This window comes from Melanostigma gelatinosum (genome assembly GCF_949748355.1).
Source record: "Melanostigma gelatinosum genome assembly, chromosome: 6".
NCBI classification, from domain to species: domain Eukaryota; kingdom Metazoa; phylum Chordata; class Actinopteri; order Perciformes; family Zoarcidae; genus Melanostigma; species Melanostigma gelatinosum.
Window position 1 is genome coordinate 13,959,709 of NC_136639.1, and position 20,334 is coordinate 13,980,042.

The 20,334-nt window shown below is 42.4% G+C and overlaps 1 long non-coding RNA gene across 4 annotated transcripts; it reads right to left on the reverse strand.

Moving 5' to 3' along the window:
* Window positions 1-4,961: 4,961 nt before the first annotated feature.
* On the reverse strand, window positions 4,962-8,406 carry LOC306778933. Of its 4 annotated transcripts, XR_013772081.1 has the most exons (6): window positions 8,343-8,406; window positions 7,226-7,281; window positions 6,930-7,146; window positions 6,632-6,786; window positions 6,405-6,498; window positions 4,962-6,270 (listed from the first exon to the last, which is right to left on the reverse strand). It is a non-coding gene; the product is annotated as an uncharacterized lncRNA (long non-coding RNA). The 4 variants fall into 4 exon arrangements; XR_013772080.1 differs by lacking the exon at window positions 7,226-7,281; XR_013772082.1 differs by having other exon boundaries at window positions 6,930-7,281; window positions 8,343-8,400.
* Between the last annotated feature and the right edge of the window lie 11,928 nt (window positions 8,407-20,334).

Genomic DNA, 20,334 nt, shown 5'->3' on the forward strand with positions numbered 1-20,334 from the left:
ATACTGTATACTGAGGTTAATCATTAGCGAGTGTAGCTACGTGAAACAGGTAATTTAACATTAAGTATGGAAAAAAGTATTTGTTTTTCTCTTCCAGATACTTTTGTCTCGCTAAGACCTCCCCTTGTAAGAGGTGAACTTCACAACTTGTTTTGATCGCTGAGTCAGTTTGTAATGTGCCTTTGGGGTGTAGCTGAATTCTGCCTTCCCCCAAATCTACCCACGTACCCCTAAGGCAAAGATCTGAATGTCTTTAAAGGAGTAATGGGGAGACGTGCCAGTGTAATGTAGTGTGCTGACTTCTCTTCTGTCCTTATAGACTTCTCCCCCTCCTGTCTCTTCTCTGTCTCCTCTTCTCACACACACACACACACACACACACAGTACTTAGTAGTACATACGCACACACACACAAAGTGATTGACTCACACATAAAAGCAGACCCTTGCTTTGCTGGTTTTACTTGATTAAAGTGGGAGCATTGGGGTCTTGGCTGTGCTCTGTCTTGGACAAAGAGCAATATTTGTGGGGTCCGTTCTCCCTCAAAGGCCCTCTTGTCAGGGGAGGCCCAGAGAGAGCGCTGAGGGAGCACAGACAAGCTAAAGGCCAGGCCATTTATCATAGTCCACCGAATGAAAGAACCTAAATGTCTCTTTCTTCCTCCCATCTCTTTCTCTCTTCCCATTTCTCTCTTTTGGCCTTCTCTCTCTTTTTTTCCACTCTCCTTCCCCTCTTCTTCTTTCCTCCCCTTTGTCCAAATCCAGTGGGAGTAGGGTAATAGCAGCTCGCTGGCGTTGCTTGTAGCAGAGCCGAGATTGGAGGAGCTGCTTGGAACCGGGCCCCTCTCACGCTGGGGCCCTGGCGCTTTTTTTGTGTGTCGCGGGGTGATTTGTCAGGCTGTGGTGGCAGAAGTCGAGCCCCTGAGGTTGAAAGAGCATGACCCCAGGAGTGCTGTGTGTGTGTGTGTGTGTGTGTGTGTGTGTGTGTGTGTATGCCTGGAGTGCTGGAGATCCGCCCCGGGCTCAGGCCATAATAGACCTGAGCCCAAAAGAATGGGCATCCAGGCTGGGACAGGGGACCACAAAGGCCTCATCTCCATACTTCAGGTAGACACACTGTGATAGGAGCTGACAGGGGCGTGACAGACTCAATGCGGGGTATGGTGGAGGGGCGAGACTCTGCGTGAGTGTGTTTCTGTGTGTGTGAAGATGGCGACTGATGGGAACGTTTGCCACTTGCCTCGACTCTTCTTGGCCCTGACTGAGAAAAATCAATACCTACTAATCTCTCCCAACATAATAAAAAACAAAACAGTAAACAATGGCTTTGTTTACCCATCTGCGTCTTTGTGTAGGCCGCTCGCCTGCAAACGAACAGGGCAGAGGGCACACACACACACACACTCACACACACACACACACAGAGAGGCTGACAGCTGACACACTGGGCCAGCTCGTAGCCATGCGTCCCTCCTACCCTGCCTTCATCTCTCAGCCTCCTTTGTCATTAAAGAAGGAAACACTTTCTCACTCGGTTTGTTTGTTTACTGGTTCCCACCTCTCTTTAGGGAGTTAGGAACAGAAACAGAATTTGTTCTCAGCTGGCCGCCTGCCTCGTCCCTGAACACTCCCCACTTCTCCTTCTCTTCCTCTCCTCCTCTCTCGCTCAGCATCCTCTCAGCATGGATGAGTAGATTACATATGCTTCCTTTCTGAATGAGTTCACTCGTAAATAATGGATTGATTTATTGTGTGTCTGTACAACTCTCAAGGATTTTTTTTTCTGTCGGTGTCACAGTGGTGGTTTAGTTTGTCTCTGAGGGAGTTAGGGCTAGATAAGCGCTGAGAGGAAGGGCAAGGGGCTGCTTTAAGTGTGTACGTAGTGTGTGCACACGCATACGTGTGTGATGACGCACATGATTAAGAAACCTGATGGACTCGGTTCACAAATTCAAGAGCGCTTTCTCCCTTCCCCAAAAAAAATCAGCAGCATTGGAAGCAGATGCTGCTTTCTACAAATACAGGACCAGAGGGTGGAGGGTGAAGGCCTCCATGTACTGTCCTTCACAAAACTGTCTGGAAACATTTATGATCCGCCAACACAAGAAACTGAGAAATGAGAATGGAAAAAAGAGTAACGAGCAGGAAGAGAAAGTGAAATAAGTCATCTTGCCAGTACAGGAATGCTGTAGTACTGCCAGGTTGGCCAAAGGCTAAATGACAGCGACCCCCCTAGTTTCTGGTCTAAGGTCACACGGCACTCTGCAGCACAGAGTCTGTGACAGGGCCTGGATGTACTCAGAGAATGGGTCGCAGCAAAGGCTAAAGTTGATGCAATTATGAAGCAATTACTGTAATGATCTCCAATGAAACCTGTGATGGCATTGTTAAGGGAGGAACAAAAGGATGGGCACGTCCAATTGTTACACAGAATATAGTCTTTTCAAATGACACCGGATAAGGAGGGGGAGGCGGGTGGGGGTGAGAGAAGGTGAGGGGCCGAATGAGGGATAATAGAGTTAGTGCTGAGAAGAGGACAGAGCTGTGACCTGTTCTTACATTTTGTCCGTTTTAGTCTGTGTTTGTGTATGCGTGTGGGTAACGAGACAGAGAAGGACTTTGATAAAGTGTTTTGCAAAAAGGGACAGAAGGATCTAGAAAAGGAGAAGGGGGGTGGGGGGGCTACAGGAAGATGAATGGCCTCTAAGATAAATGCATGCAGGCCAGAGAGGGCCGACCCCCACTCTATACCGCCCAACTACCATGACATCAAAACAGAAGGGGAAAGCATCTCGTCTTTGTGGAAGAGCCTAATTTAATTTGTACCTTCCAACGAGGGGTAAATATGTTTGAACTGTCTCACTGAGCTCGCAGTGGCCCGATCTGGTTCTCACGGGAAACTGCTCCGAGCAGGATATCAAGCCCGCTGCATCACAACTTCACTTTCTAAACTAATCTAATTTCTGGGCTCTTCTTTTCTTTCACTCCCCTCCCTCGCTCCATCTGTTCCTATGCTCCTCTCCTCTCGCGAGGCTGTCACTCCCTGCTGTCCATGCTTCGTGTCATTCCGGCTCCCGGCGTTCCCCGGGGATGATCCTTGTGACCTTCTCCCTGTTTTACTGGAATTTGACGTCAAAGGTCTTGTTGTTGAGAATGGAGTTTTGTTTGGTAACAAATATGACCCTTTGCCTTTGCTTCTACTTGGTCTCGTACTCACTCTTTCTCTCACTCTGACTACATAACTTGCTCATTCACTCTCACACTCTTTCCCTCTCATTGTCTCACTCTTTCTCTCTCTATCCGTCACTTTCTATCTCTTCTTCCCTTGCATCAATGGATCTTCCTTTCTCTGCCTCTCTGCCCCCTGGTCTCGCCTCTCGCCTCTCCCTGGCTATCTCATGTATTATTTCAGTCTACAGGGGCTCAGGGTGGAAATGAAATATGGCGGCCAAGCCTCAACGGGCATGCTCATATTCTGTGTAATTACCTTGGGCTGAGGACCGGGGCTCAGCTCAGTATCTATAAATCTGTGCCTCTCACTAGTCCCAGCAGCCTTTTGAAACCCTACCCTGCCGACGCATCGTGGTGAGACTATGACCCATGACCTTTCACACCGCCAGGGCTGCTGGGGGTGACCTGTGACCCAGAGTTGGGCTCTCTCAGAGTCTGCTCAGTCTGACCCCTCCGAGCCTCATGACCTCCCAAGTCACAGCTGTGCCTGATCTGTCCTTAGGGGCCGGAAAGGAACACGTCAAATGGTTTTTTTCTGGTGCTAGTGTGTGTGGATGTGCATGTGTGTGCTCATGTGTACGGGTGGGAGTGGGTTGTGGGTGTCTGACTGTGTTTGTGTAAGTGTCTGTATATCCTCACATATCTTCGCCTCTTCCCTCTGCATGGACACTCACAGGGGAGTGTATACATAGAGATTGGTGGGTTACCAAAACAACGTGTCTCTTACAGCCAGGGCCACGACATGCAGACAGGGTCAGACAATCTATCAATCACGCATACAAAGGTCATGGAACCCCAATGGCAGTGTGTCTGTAAGCAATGCTAATGTCATCTGTTAAAAACATAATACTCAGATGATTTATCGCAATGTATTGATCCGTAAAGATACATCCAATTAAAAATTATGGAGAAAGTCTCAGAAATGTAGATGTCTGATGGCATTGATATTTAATGAGGCACATGGGTACGGATCACTTAGTGTCTGCTGTTATTAGCTGTGTTTTGATTCTGACCCCCAGGATGTAGACGGCATTATCTCTCCCTATCTCCTTCTCCATTTTCATTTACACCTTATTTTTCTCCTCTCTCATCCCTCCCTGGTTTTCTCCAATTTTTTCTTCACATCTCTCTTTGCCATTGACCACAGAAACTTTTCACTATGCCCTCCTGCCTTTCCTTCCACCTCCTGCCTCAACAAGAGTAGAGGGGTACGTGCTGGACCAAACATGAGTCTCCTCTCCTTCCTAACAATTTCTCCTTCCTCTTCAGTGCTCTGTAGTTCCACCTTCCCTTTCCTGCATTCATGCTCCCTGTATGCTCTCTCCCCCGTTGGCCTTCAGAGCCCCATGTCCGACCAGAGCGGGGCCTCTGTGACCTGCAGCTGTGTTTACTGTCAACACAGACCAGTGTTAGGACAGCTGGGAGAACAAGAGAAGGCCAGACACACTCAAAAAAATAATTCATTGGATGAACTCAATTAAATTGTGGGCAGGTTTTCCACCGAGGAAATATAGTTAAACCTAACTTAAACTAAAAATATCCATGCAATATAATTAAATTGAGTTAGTCCGACTCAATTTTATCAAATACAACCTAAATAAAAAAATACCATTCATGAAATGAAATTGATTTGTGTTAGTCCAACTCAATATAGTACAATTCATTGGAAATGAATTAATCAGGTAAAAAACTTTTTTTTATTTGACCCCCAATTAAGACACGAGACAAAACCTAGTTCAAGTGTTTTTTATTGAAAATGCTTAAATACATTAAATATGGTACAAATCTGACCATCCATGATTCTAGAGCCTGCATTTCATTTTTTAAATATAATTTGTTTTTTTTTACAAAAACACTGATCAGAAAAGGATAGCAAAACAATTCCAAAATGATCTATACAGTGCATCTTTCATCGTTTTTAAATATTAAAACAGTAGTCTTGTAACAGCTCCACAACTGGTGACAAATAAATACCAAGCTATCCCAAATCCCTTGGCGCCACAAACAAAGACGCCATGAGGGTGGAGGCTATGCACTGCTCTCCAAACAGGGAATATCATTGCACTGCAGTGTAGTCACTCACATTTCCAAAAAGCACAAAACTTCCTGCAATCGATATGTATAACCACTATTGCAAGTGCTAAATTCCCACTACTTTGGTTTGTCAAGAGCAATACAGCTGTTTTCTTTCCTACCAGTACAGATGGTAGTACAAAAGGACTCCTTTACACTGAAGAATAGCCGATGATGTGTTATCATGTGCAGAAACAGGCAACTTGGACCACTTTTAGGCTACAACAGTAAAATCACAAAACATCCACAAACTAAAACTTATAGATTATAAATAACAAGGATACTCATAGTCAATGGAAGATACAGCGTATTGAACCGTGTTAGGGTCCATTTCAACTCGAGTAGAGAGTCATTCAATCAGACAACGAGGAAAATGGACGTGCAAGTTGACGTTGGAGAGTAATCACACTCGAGTTGGGATGTGGAGGTGAATTGGGCAAAACTTTCTGTGCGTAAACACTTAAACAAGCTTGCAGTGACATGTAAAAATTCCGTAATTTACAGTCTCTGGCTTGCCTCTGTGCAGCTTAGTCAATTTTTTCAAAATGTCAGAACCAGGAAAACATCCATGAGGTCATGGATTGTCGTTGACTGGGCGGAAGATGAAAGTAGAAAACATCCAAAAGATCTGACAAGGTTCTTTGGCTTTGTCACTTGGTGTTCACCTCTTGTGCAAACATCTTGATTTTCAGCTCCTGTATCTTAGAATTCAGCTTGTGCCCATCCAAATTCATTATGACCTTCTGGAGAAGCTCAAAGATGTACTTGAAGTTGCCTGGAAAGCTTAGATTAAGGGCACAAATTAGCCCAAATCATGATGAACGCCATGATGACACCGTCTACGTTGTTCAGGACTTTAATGCAGTTGATCAAGTCCCACGTCCTCTGGCTCCCAATCTCTTTGGATCATGTAAATCCTTATGACAGTGAATGCGATGTCCCTCACTGCATCCTCAGCGGCGGAAGCCTGACAACAACACAAACACAGAAAACTTGTGTTTAAACTTGTGATTAATCCACAAACATATATATATATATATATATATATATATGTGGGTAACACTTTGACGCTACATGGGAAACATATTGCGATAAACTTACCAGATTGATAAAGAGTCTGGATCTTCATTGAGGTAGATGACAGGCTTCTCAGATGCCCTTCCCTTTTGGTGTTGATGTCATCACACTAAAGGTTCTGGATAAAAGCAGAATAAAAGCAGGCCATTTACTATTCATCAAATGTTTTAAAAAAAGCAGATATGGACAAGAAAATATTACAATAACCACCCCAATACAGTGAAACTAATATTGTATACATATGTACTAACCAAATCATTGATGGTCAGGACATCCTTGACCTTTTCTCCTTCACACCTCCTTTGCGCTTTAAGCCCTGTATCAGGGAGTCTGAGAAGAGGTCCAGCTGTGACATGAACTTTGATTGAAATGGCTTGGTGGTGATCAGCAGGAACTCTGCATTGACCTGAATAACAAACAAAATACAGCTGTTTGTTACTTGTTTATTATAATTACTATCACATTATGTGGGATTATTAGATTCAAATTGCGATTGTGAAGCCATTAATCATCAAAATGGTAAACACATAGAAACACACATTTACTTACTTAACTTTGCTGGAACAGGGAAGGGGCCTCTGCTCCACAGTCTCTGGTTGAATGTGCAGTTCAGCATGTGTGATTTAGAAGCTTACTCCATGTATTAAATGTACATGGGCAATGTATGGACATGTATAGCGATAACTGCCCCTACAATGCCCATGCAACAAGAAATACCTGCTAGCTAGTTCCAAACTGCATTCTTTACACTGCCACATGCAGAGTCCTAAAGAGAATAAAGATAATTAGTACATATCAAACTGAACAAATAACAATGAGAGATCAGCTTGCATCGAGCATATAACCTATTACGTGCTATCATTAGGAGGTTGCCTCAAGAAGCTTGGTAATGCTGATCAAACTGCAAAAGATGAGATAAATATATTAGTGGAGGGAAAGGCTGGAATAATCCAAAGTTCACATAAAACAAAGTCAAGTCAAAAGTGCTTTAGAGCACTCACAGATATAATGTTACCATTTAGAATAGACGAGCAATTCACCTTTTACAGCAACACTAAAGCTACATACAACAGCAATCAAATCATGCAAGCATGTTAAATAAGATTAAGACAGTCATTTTAATAAAATATCAAACAGTTTGCCTTGAAAACTCATTCGCACTCCTGCCTGCGTTCACACAGTGTAAGGTCATAGAAATACAATGAGTAGAACGGACATCGATGTTTGTCTTGGTCGTTTTACTCGTTCAAAAGAAAATAGTGCTCAACACTGCGCATTGACCGTAGTATAACAGAAAAGTTAGCCCGCTACATCGATCAGTTCTTCACAATGACGACGGTACACGTACAAACTGCCGCTGCTCTGATCCAGTTACATCGGTTTGAATGGGAATGTCCGTTCTACGCTCGTTCTATTTCTATGGCTGCTGCGCTAAAACGCCGCTGACTTCCGTGTGTTCATGCATCAGGTGCCCGCGCGAGTGAGAGGAATTCAGCGGTTTTATGAGCTCATGATTTATTCATATTAAACATTTTTCAGTGACGAAAACGTGGCTAAACCCACTACAACTGAACGCCCACTACTAGAGAGAGTGTCCTTCTGCGGCCTGCTCTGCCTGCCGACATTATGGCGCTGGAGAGTGGGAGACCGTAGTCTGCTCGTTTAACTGCTCTCCTACTGTTTTTTAGTGCATACTGTTCATAAGGAAGCCTTCGGCGCTGCGTCCAAGCCGTATTAATGACAGTACCCTGATCTCTGGTCTGCTCTATAATGCAAACCACGTTGGCTACCTAGCTTGCTAGCTAGCCTGTGTTGCCTTCGATCTTATTAAAAACGGAACAGTCGTGTGGCTAAGTTATCACGTCTGTTCCACACATTGTGGTCATTATTACAGAATGGAAGCCTTCATTGACAGCGAGGTACAGTCTAAACTACTACAACAAAATATATAAAGTTACTTACCAAAGAATGGACGGTCGGTTTGAATCTTGCTGCAGTCGGAAAGGGGGGAAAGACACTGAGAGCACGTGATCTGGTACAGGCGCAAGGGGTAGTCCCCCAACCAAACACATTTATTTTGAGTTGATACACACCATCCAACCTAAATAAATCTAATAAATGAAAGTATTCATGCATTTTATGTTAGACCCATGAAATATAAATGTGTTCATTTTTTAACTTGATATATTTAAATTAATCAAACACGATTTAAATGTGTCACCTTTAAGAAGGGCTTGAATCGTTTTTTTGAGTGCAGTAGAGAGCATGAGCGCACATGCACACCCAGAAACCCACACACATGCAAAACAGGCACTTTGCACAAGCGAGTAAAAACTTGCACAAACATAAACATGTGTGGAAGTTATCTTATAAACACATACTTTCAGATGCACATACTCAAATAAATGAGCAATTCAGTTTCATGAATATTCACAGGGACCTAAAGGCACTCAGTGAGCAGTGAGCAGTGTGGGCATGTGATGGGGTGATGTCACTGTCAACATTTTCCTGTTTCAGTTTTGTAGTGGTGTTGACGGCATTATGGCTCTGGTGACACACCTTAGGAAGGTTATGCCCTACTCCATTACACCAAAATCAGCAGAATGAATGTGGGCGCCTTCTTATGTTTGTTCACATAGGGGGTGCGTAGGACTGCCCTGTTGGTATGTGAGGAAAACGTGTGCACCTTTGTCCCCCCCCCCACACACACACACACGGAACAGTGACGACATGTTGAATACTCAAATACTCTCACTTATTATGTTTCCCCTCTTCCTGAACACCAGCTGAATCAGTGGGACAGACCCTGGTTCACACACTCCGCATCCTGTCCTGCACTGACACACCATCATGAACACGCACACGCAGACTTCATACCAGTGCTTTAATACATTTCCCTGGGAGTTAAGCTTTCATGGGAGCCTGCAAACCCCACCATAGTTGTGGTATGACTCTCCCCATGTGTCCTATTAGGCCTGGGAGCTCCATTAGTTAGCGTCATGTTGGAAAGTCCCCTTGCTAGCATCGAGTGCCGTATCGCATCTCAAATAACACCACGGATGATACCATTAATGATCTCACTAATGATGACAAAAAACCTTAAAATATGTTCACATTGGTAACTGCTTACTGGCGGCACAGAGTCAGTGAATTCCTCCTCATAAGGCTCATAAATCATCCTCATCTATATCATCTATCCATGTGACTAACTCTATCAGATGAGACACTCCACTCCTAAAAAAAGTATTGACACTTCCTCATTGCTATTGACACAACTTATCAGGCGTCTAGGAGACCATCCTGAGAGGATATTGACATCCTGCTTTTAGTCCCATTGATGAGTTGTCGCACATGCTGACGGCACCTGAACATTTTTCCTCATCGTTCACCACAGACATGCATCCAACTTGGCAGCAGACAGCCACAAATAAGTGAACTTACATGCACCCTCATCACCTCTAAACCAGACCTGTTGTGTTTTTCCTCTCCTTCTTTATGCATCTATACTCTCTCCATCTATTTTCCTATGGTATGGTTGCCATGGAAACAGATATTGTGAAAATAAATATGTATACTTTATCGAGAGTGAGTTATTTTTTTTTCTTCCAATTTCTATCTCTCTCACTCTTTTTCTCCATCTCCCTCTCCCGCCCTCGTTCACTGAAAGTCAAGCAGTGTGTGGAGCGATCAATATCATTAATCAACACAACTCAACAGCACTCAGCTCTGCGGGGAGAGATGAAGAGGCACGGGGGAATGTCAACATGCCGGCCTGGAGTAGTCTTAACCAATGATACATATCACACATCACATGGATGAGAGCAGGGGCGAGGAAGGAGAGACAGAGAGGGACCGGAGAAGCAGACAGAGAGAGACAGATAACTGAGGAATGGAAGTATGCTTTCGAGGTAGCGGTGGAAGGGAGCGAGCAAGTGAGCGAAAGAAAAGAGAGAGCTCGAGGTGGAGAGATAGAGGAGTTATTACTTGGTTGTCACCTACAGTCTAAAATCCCATATGACACCAGTAGTGAAGTGGTGACGGAGGTGGAACATTCATTTATCTGACTCACTCTGAGGTATGAGTACAGTCAATAAGTACAGTCACGATTACACCATCTACTGGAGCTGCTACCAGCTGCTGGAACAAATACCTTTCCATCACTGTCCACTGACCAAGATTCTATGACAAAATATTTAGGTATTTGTCACTCATAAATACCCTAATCTGAAAGAAAACACTTCAATACGTAATATACAGTTACAATGTAAATATACTGGAATATCTATCATGACAAAAAAAACTGGTGTCAAGTTAAAGAGATTTTAAAAGGTAACAAACATGTTAACCATACTCTTGGGTTCATACTTATGGATAGGCATGTAACAAACTGTTATTTTCCATATTAATTATCTATTTTATAATTAATTGGACAATAAATAAAGTGAAAATAGTGAAAGTCACTCACAATTTCCAAGGGCCTAAGAGATAGAAATAGATTGTTTTGTTTAGTGAAAACATTCCAACATTTTAAGATACTCAGTTTACTTTCACAGACAATTTAGACTGTTCATATTTTAAATGTCATGGACTGGTATTATTTAAATTTTTAGATTCCTTTTTTTCATACATTATTGTTTGGTACAGGTAGTCAAGTTTAATAATATCGTGTAGGTATTGTCTTACAGATTCTTGTGCCAGTAGGGGTAAAGTTTATGATTAAAGACATAATTATATGTGCAAGCATTAAGTTGGAGATGTTATGTATTGATTTGGTGGTTAAGGTAAAAAATAGAGCTGAATTGATGAAAACAAAACAAAAACAAAACCTTTGAAAATATGAAAATTACCTTTTGTCCCGGAACCTAAACCGAGAATCAATAGCAACGCTTCTGACATAACCAGCACACTACACTTCTTTCTGATTCATCAATAGCTAACTTTATTCCCATTTGACCAGTGTAGCACATTTTCATTTGTCCCTGCAGTATCACACTCTGTTGATGGCTCACTCTCGCTCTTTGACATAACAGCACCTGGTAAAGGGGCACTGTAGCGTCTCAAGTCGGTGTTGGGCCAACATAGACAGCAGAGTGACTGTAACATTATGCTGGAGGGCAGTACGATAACGATGTTTTTTCTGTTTTTGTATTGGTTGATACTGTTTAAGAGATACAGAAATTGCTCACACACACACATTGCGAAAACATGATTTAGTCTTTACTTACTTTTTAAAAGTGGGGGAAATAGGTAAAGCTTAAAACGTTACGTTCTTCTATGTTCCAAAGGGTTGAAATTTGAACGGTAAGGAAATTATAATGCATTATTTTTCGAGTAAACCCAAGTCCGGCCTCGCAGAGTCAGCTTATAATGATGGGAGAATTGTAGAGGCGGAAGGAGATATTTCTGTGCTGGTGAGGAAACAAAGGAGCATTTTCTTACAGTCAGTCTCACCCAGTCAGCTTTCATATCACTTTTTCTCCACAGTCTTTAACTGACAAGTTCCCATAATAAACATAGTGAGAAGAAAAAAGTTGATTTGAGGAACAGTGGTTGGGAGTCAAACAGGATAATGTTCAAATCGACATATTCATCAATATGCTGTATGAAGTCAGGAAAGCCATTTCCATTTATAAAGTCAAAATAAAGAAGAGTCGAATGAGATTTCTTGCTAGTAGCTCACTCACCCACTCACACACTCACTCGCTCCCTCATTATCTCACTCTTCCCTTCATTCCCTCTTTACAGTTGTTTTAGTTACTGAATAACTTATCCCTCACTTTATCTCTCCATCTAACTTAGTTCTCCTCCCTCTCTGAGTGTAGGAGAGATAACTACTGTGGAGTTGACAGCCTTAGTGGTCCTGTACTGTGGGCCCGGGGTGGGAGGTGAGTGGGAGGCTTGGTGTAGCATGTCAGCCATGCTGTTGGCAGCGGGACTTGCCAGCTCAACTTAGCGCTGCCCTAGAGTTGCGGTAAAGAACTCCAACAACTTTGAGGTAAAAGTTGATTTTCTCTCTTCAGTCATACAATGGCTCCAAGCCAAGAACGACTCCATGCAATTTACTTTTTCCATTCTTGCTCATTCATTTTTTTCAAATTTCCATAAAACAATTTCAGATAAGTGTAAGGAACATACTCGAATAGATTCATTTAAAAATGAATAGCAAATTTAAAAAAAAGTCACGTTCATATTTTCCAATTAATTATAACAAGCAGCTACATAAAAAAACATGTTAAACAAATAGTTTCAAATTATTATTTTTATTCAGATTGTTATTCTCCATTTGTTAGTCACCTCTCAGAAGGCAGGGCCCAGAATGTAATGTCAGCATTGCTGTGTGAAGCGCTGGCTCTTCAGCTCAAAGCCGAGTGTTCAGATCTGTGGGATTGGGCTGTGCACGGTACACATGCTCCGAGGGAGCACAGCAGACCCAGGCAGATTTAGACTCTTGTTTGTTTATTTCCTCTAAGTGTGTGAGACAGAATGCTTTCTCGCATTAATATTCAACATCAACTCATACACAACAAGGAAAGGAGAAGATAGAGAGCAGGAGAGAGAAAGAGAGAGGGGGAGAGATGGAGGTATGGAGGCGGACCTCCTTGCGCTGCTGCTCCGTGAGGAGGCAGATTATTTAAAGACTGATTGAGACGCCAACGTCAGACGGATTGGGAGCATGAAGGCAATCAGCGAACAGATAAGGAGCTGTTACCTGAAGACGCAGCACTGTGCTGGCTGGTTGGGTAGTCCTCCCTGCACTGTCTGATAACAGCCTACTTTTAATGACCAGTGAAAGCTGGCAGGAGACGGACACTAAACAGATCAACCTCTCCTCCCCTCCGGCTGCGCCTGGCTCATCTCACTGGATATACTAACCCCCCTTCTTTCATTCCATCCATCCATTCCTCCTGTAGTCTATCTCTCCATCCTGCCATTCCACCATCCACCTATCCCTCAAGTGATGCTAGAAGCAATGCTGCCAACATACTCTGCAGCCAAGAGCCATAACGCATGTAAATACAGGAACGCATATCGATGTGCACAGATATCCACACTCAGGATTCATTAATTCGCATGGAAACAATGCTCATATCTTCCCTTTTAGATGCTTCTTTTTATTTGTGCAACCAATAGACATATAGAATTCATGAAAGAAGACACACTCGCACGCACTTAATACACACAATAATTCACACAAAAGCATTCTCCTGAATCTCTTCACTTTAAAAAGGTAGGCACTTCTTGCGTTAGCTCCGTCTTGGTGGATTACAATTAGCCAGGGATTCTCCTGCAGGGCATAAATGTGTTGCTTTCAGATACAGGGATCCATTTGACTCTAATGTAATTATTGTACAGAGGCTCCTAGTGCCCTCGCCAGCCACAGATTAAGGGCGCTCTCGCCCACCACTTGCTCTCACCTTTGGCTCCTCAGCTGAAACCATGCTAAACAGTCTTGCTCATTCTCCTTCTCTCTCTCTCTGACTCCATTTCTTTCCAAGCTCTCTTCCAACAACATAACCCTCACCGACGCCTCTGCCTTTGTCTTTTTGCGCTCAGCCTCCAGGCCAAGTAAGCTGATAGGCTGTCAGGGGTCAGCTGGTTGTGAGTGATTGGCCTAATGGGCAAGTCCAGAGCCTCTGCCTGGGAGCCAATGAGTAACAGCAGCCTGGCCTGTACCCCCTTGTTGACCTTCGCTAGCCCACAGCAACAGCGACACACCTCTGCAAAGACAGCCTCGGGTGGAAGCGCCTACCATCAGGGGTACCCCACACACACATACACACACACACACAATAATGTACAAGCAGTCACGTGCAAAATCACACACAATTGCTCACAAACACTCACACTATGTGATTATATATCTGGCTGCCAAGTGAGGATTCCTCACATCTCTGCCACCTTTTCACTTTCCTTTTCTCTGTCTCTTTATCCCTCTTTTTTTTCATCCCCTCTGTCTTATCCCTTCTCTGCCCATCGCCCCCTCATCCTAACTCTGTCTTTGTGAAACACAGTTCTCGCATCAAAGTGGGAGAAATAATAATCCTACCAGAAGTATCTGCTCCGAGTGTCGGGATCAAGAACCAGGTCGAGGATCGGTGGAGGGGGAGACGCACGGGGGCAGAGAAGTGGGGGGACTGGCAGACAGAAAGACAGAAAAGAGGAAAATGGATGGGGGATGTAAAGCAGCACATTTCGCAGCCTGAGTTGAAGGCCCTACACAACAATTATGGTTCACTAATCTCCAAGTATAATACAGGTCTCACTCTGTGGCTTTCTGCCTTTCAATTAGCATAATCGTACATCACATCACCATACAAAAGTGTTTAAATCACAAAATAATGGCCCAAACACTGCATACAGACAACATTAAAAAACATGAAAAAGAGAAAACAACAAATGGGCAATCAATTGTGTCTATTATGAAAGCTTTTTATATACAGTCCCAACAGCTTTAATGCTCAATCAATGCTGTTTTTCTCATTTTGTCAATTTCTATCTTTCTCCGTCTGTCTTCACCTCCCTCCCTTGTCCTTTTACAAAATACATGCAAGGCATTCCGCTCGAAAAAAACAAGAGAACGAAGCAAGTACATTATTTTCACCGCTACATATTTAACTTGTCTTTGAAAAAGAATCATTCGCCAGTTGTGTGAAATAATGCGATGCAGAGACGGGTAACGGCGATGGCGACACCTGTGTCTATACAGTCACACATAGCATTGAGCCAATGAATTGTACGTTTATTATGGTTATGCCAGACATTGCCAGGCATTCCATATGTTAAGAGTGGGTGTACGTGTTAATGAGCACAGGAACACATGGAACGAAACAACAGGTCCATTCAAATCATTTTTCGATGCAGCACCATATACTATGGCCATGGTAAGTAGCCAATGTGTTTTCACATGCCACTGCTAAGGTACAAGTATGACCAAATAAGCAAATTGTAAGTACAACCAAACTCCAACCAGCATTCCCAAACATCTGTGATTTGCATGAGCTGTCAGTTAGCGCTGACATTCATGAATCTAAACATCAAGTAATAGCACACTTAACCCCAGGGAAAACACATGGCTGGGCAGTGTGCAGAGAAAGGCATTACAGTGAGTGTCAAAATAATATCTGAACCTCCCACTTCCTCTCGTCAGGGCTGACCTTGTGTAAACACTGGAGGAACGGGTAATGCTCCTCAGATGTGATCTAATTGCAGTGTGCAAATGTGTGGGTGCGTGTATGTCTGTTCCCTGTTTAGCAAGGGGTGGGTTGTGCACTAATGGGTTAGGCACTAAAGTCTTCAGATCAGTATAGAAGTGATTAGGGTCAGGCAAGGCAATGCACAATACAGATGGGCAATAGAAAAAGTATGAATTTAAAGTCTTTGATGATCTTGTGTATTTTTTTCTGAAATGGCTTTGCAAACTACTTTCCAATTAGAAAAAATCATTTACGCTAACCAACTGTTGTATTTGCAGAGTGTAAACATGATTTCATTACGCAAAACAAAGCAGCTTAAATCTTGGTAAATGCCCGTATTGGCATAAAATTGTGTGGATTTAGAATTTCTGAAGTAAATATGTAATTTAATTAAATGTATGTCTCGTCTGTTTCCCATGGAAACTTCTCCCCACAGAATTATTAGAAATTATAATAATAAACATCGTTTTACAAATTAGAGATAATTTCTGGAGAGATTTTTTTGGGAAGTTAAAATAAACGTTACTATAATAAACACAATATGTTTGACTGTAATACAGCCTCCTAAGTTGTCAATGATCACAACCTCTGAATCATCAATTGGTGTTAGTTTCCTCATTCCTCTGAAACATTCGCAGGATAGTTCTTCACCTGTTTTTCACAAAAAACATCAAAACACGTTGATATTAATCACCCTCATTCACATGTCTTTTTCTACCTGTGCCCGCTGAGACAACAAAAACGGAGCCCCAGTCAAATTGGGAAAACTCAGCAAGGATGGAACAGTAAATCAAGAGTGCTTTATCTACACTCACACACACACGCACACACACACACGCACACACTTGCCGATACTGAAACTGTGAAACCTGAAACTACTACTATTTAGAAGGTCTCCAATTTAGTGTGGCGTTGGTACTGCATATGACACAACCTGCATACAAGTAAATAGATGACAAAATAAATACACAAACAAATCAATTTGATATTAATTATAATGGTAGACACATCTCATATATTCAGTAAATCGCTCAACAACACGGGCCAACATGTGCATATGAGTGTGTTATGCATGCTTAGTTGTATTTTTCTTTCTCACACCAAGTACCATGTAACCTATCAACCTCCAAAAACTCCCTCATTCCTGAAGTGATCCAAACAGGCCCTCTCGTCCACACAAGTATAATTAATACAACAAATACACCTCACTGAGTCGCAGAGAAACTAAACACAATTAGCTGTTTTTTTGTTGGAATTGCTGCAAGAGATTAGCTGGATCCATAATAAGTTTACACATCGTGGTGCCAGCGAAGCTGCAGTGCAATAAAACCTAAACACGAAACCAAAAGAACAAATAAATCCCTTGTGAGGTAAACAACTGAGCATGTTAGAATGGACAAACCAGACTAAATATTAAACTCGGTAAACAATGCTTCCACAATGATCAGCTCCAAGTTTTGAAATACACAAATAAAAAGATGATTTCTATTCTAGATTTGATATGCTACCATTGGGTATACATGTTGTATTTGTTTTGTAAAGTGCATGCCTACTTTGGCATTCATGTACTCTGTCTGTGTTTGGGTTTCATATTATGTTTGCATACTGACTGAAGATCTGCTCATAAAACATGTTTCTCAGATATGTATCACACCCATCTTAAAAAAAGCAAAGCAAAGGAGAAATAATTATAAACAAGAACGAACATTATAACTTGTATACTTACGCTAGTTCTATTGCAGTCTGGCCAGTCTGTTGATTTCATTTGATGAGTTTGAACTATGCTGTGCTTGAATGGCCAATGGATCTGGTCCTTGGGCTTCTCTAAGGGGAAGACCATAGATGGCTGGATGTGTTTAGAACAAAGGTACACTGAAGTAAGATAACGTGTTTTTTGCAGAACTGAGAGGTAGCGTTTGAACTGCACAGGGTATTCTGAATGCATTGGGAGTGACAAGAGGAGTCAGCCGCCAAAAGGAAAGGAGTGGGCCGTGGCAAGATGAGACCAAGGCAAAGACACAGGATGCTCCTCGTGAGGCTCAGCAGACCCCTCGACAAATCAAATTGCAAACACACTTTCCAAACAAATTGTCTGCTCAAAGCCACATTATCATAAAATGTCTACATGACAACACTGATTTTAACTTGATTGAGTTTTTCGTTTTTTATCCAAGCATCCACAGTTTATCCATAGTCCATTTGTCATAAAAAGAGTGAACGATATCTGTCTCTTTTACCCTTCTCAGGCCACCAAGTAGACAATGACATAAACTATATAAGAGACAACTTTATATAGTTTGTGTCACAGTTTATGACATGTCAAAAACAGAGAAGGGGGTACTGTGTGGCTTGTATACATGAGTACCTCATAATGCAGTTATGTACTATACATTTCCACAAAAGAAAAGTTATGGACTGGGCTCACGAGTGCATGGTTAAATGTGGCCGTATCAAATGCATGGGAATACAATCCCTCCCAAGAAATGTGACACAACAGGAAATGGCTTAACAGATTTTTCTTCTGGGCTGGAGGGGCCAATAACTGTCACTTTAGTTTAGGCCCACAGACTCTCAAGTCCCTGTGTCTGGTCAGTAATTTGTAGGGGTAGACCTCCGTATTAAAATACTGTTTTGCGATACGGAAAAAATCTTTCCAGACCTGGTCCGGTCTCCTCAGAGCCCCGCCCTGGGTCTCTGAGCGGCGAGTGTGAAGGGGAGGTAAGAGGTGTCTAAGATTGGGAGTATAAGGTATCATAAGAGCCGCTCGGGGTTTTTGGTGAAAGGGTGGGTTAGGTTTGTGGGGTCTCACATCTCTCAGCTTTTTCTAGCTCTCTTTACTGGTTTTGGCATTTATTAGGTTTTATGCTTTGCACTTAATCTTTATTGGGATTTGCACTATATGAACCTGCCCAGACTGAATATCAGCCCTGGGAAACAAAATACTGTTCCATTGCTTTTTTACCACTACCAACTCTTACTGTTTATTCAGTGAAATATATATATATATATATATATATATATATATATATATATATATATATATGCATATGGGGTATAATGATCTATTGTGAAAACACAATATAAGAAATTCTTTGATAAATTGTGAATAAAATCAGTGACAACACAACACATTTGCTGCTGTTTGTCAGGAAGGATAGAGAAACAACAACAACCAAAACACTAACATTCTGGAGCATGTACTGTATGGAGGTCATTTAATGGCTGCATGTCTGAGGATGGGTGTATTCGAGTACATACTATGTCATGGATTGAGGTTTAAGAGATTGTTTCCCTTACTTTTCAGAAGCCTCACAATCTTCCTCAATTTTGTTCTGTCATTGTCATTCTGCTCATGTGTAATCGTGTGAAAAGCATTGATATGAAAAAGCAAAGCAAAGGAAAAACAAACAGTGGGGATGAGAAGCAGGCGGAAGCCCGTAAAGCCTGGTGACCAGGGTCAACTCTCTCCGATACACATCACTAAGAGGAGCTATAAAAGTTCAAGAGGAGGTGTCTCTGTCGATCCAGAGAAAATAAACCCAAGCCTGACAAGCCTATACAAGGACATCAGCATGGAACACACGGAGGCCCTGGCTGAGTAACAACAACAAGCAACAAGGACAAAATCTACATCCATCATTCAAGGGCAGATACAGTACGTCTTACATGGAGGAGTGCAATTTGTCACACGTATTTTAAGCAGATGCGCGCACACACACACACAGAGACACACTAACACACACACAGACACACACACACACATAATAACTTTCACTCATTCACCCTCACACATTGGAGAAAGGATGTTTGCACTGGGATTTAAGAGTGGGAGGTATCTGGATAGTCCTGGAAGTTTCTGAGATCTGGGTCACAATAAGAGGTTAACCAGACATTACTTCTCTTTGGTCTACAGGGGGTAGACCAGTACACATCATGCTACACACACCAAAACCCATACCTATACACACACAGGCCAACATACACACATAGACATTAAAAACCATATGACCGCATCCTGACAGGAAACAGCTGGGACTCCCCCATACAGCCAGCATAAATGACCAACAACACAGGCTGTTCATCATCACTTATTGGTGTATGTACATGCCGGGGTTTTGCAGAAACATGATTGGTCGGTGCATTCATCAACCTGATAGTGATCAGTCCCATATAGGGGAGATTAATCATCAGCTCTGCAGGGGCAAATGCATGGCACGGCAGATAGTGATTATTGATGGGTTAATCCCAACTCCATGGCTTTGCATTCAGGCAACAGCCTCGGGGTCTAGCATGCTAAATATTTTTTTATCGCTTTCGTATTAAGGCAATAGGATATATTGGTAATATGCAGAGTAGTAAATCTGCAGCGGGGAAATTAGGCCCATTGTGGTTAATGCACCATATTCATGTCAATATATGAATGCAGTTACCTGGTGCCGACTACTAATCTGCAATTTTCAATACAATATGAAAAGGATAGCTAATTTCAATACAACACAACAGTTTCACGGATGGAATACTCGAATCCTATCAATTCTTTTATGTCTCTCCAAACTTCATTCCATTTCCTTCTCTCCCTTTCTTTCCTTGTAGTGATGTTTTGCAGAAATGCTTTTTAAAAGCCTCAGAGGGTAAATAGTGCTCTAAAAGTAAACAGAAACGAGCTGACCTTGCCAGAGTTTGGGCTCTTGACAGCAGAGTTGCTTTAAGACTTCAAGCAGCAAGGGTCACGACTATAAACAAATCCATTCCAATGCCAG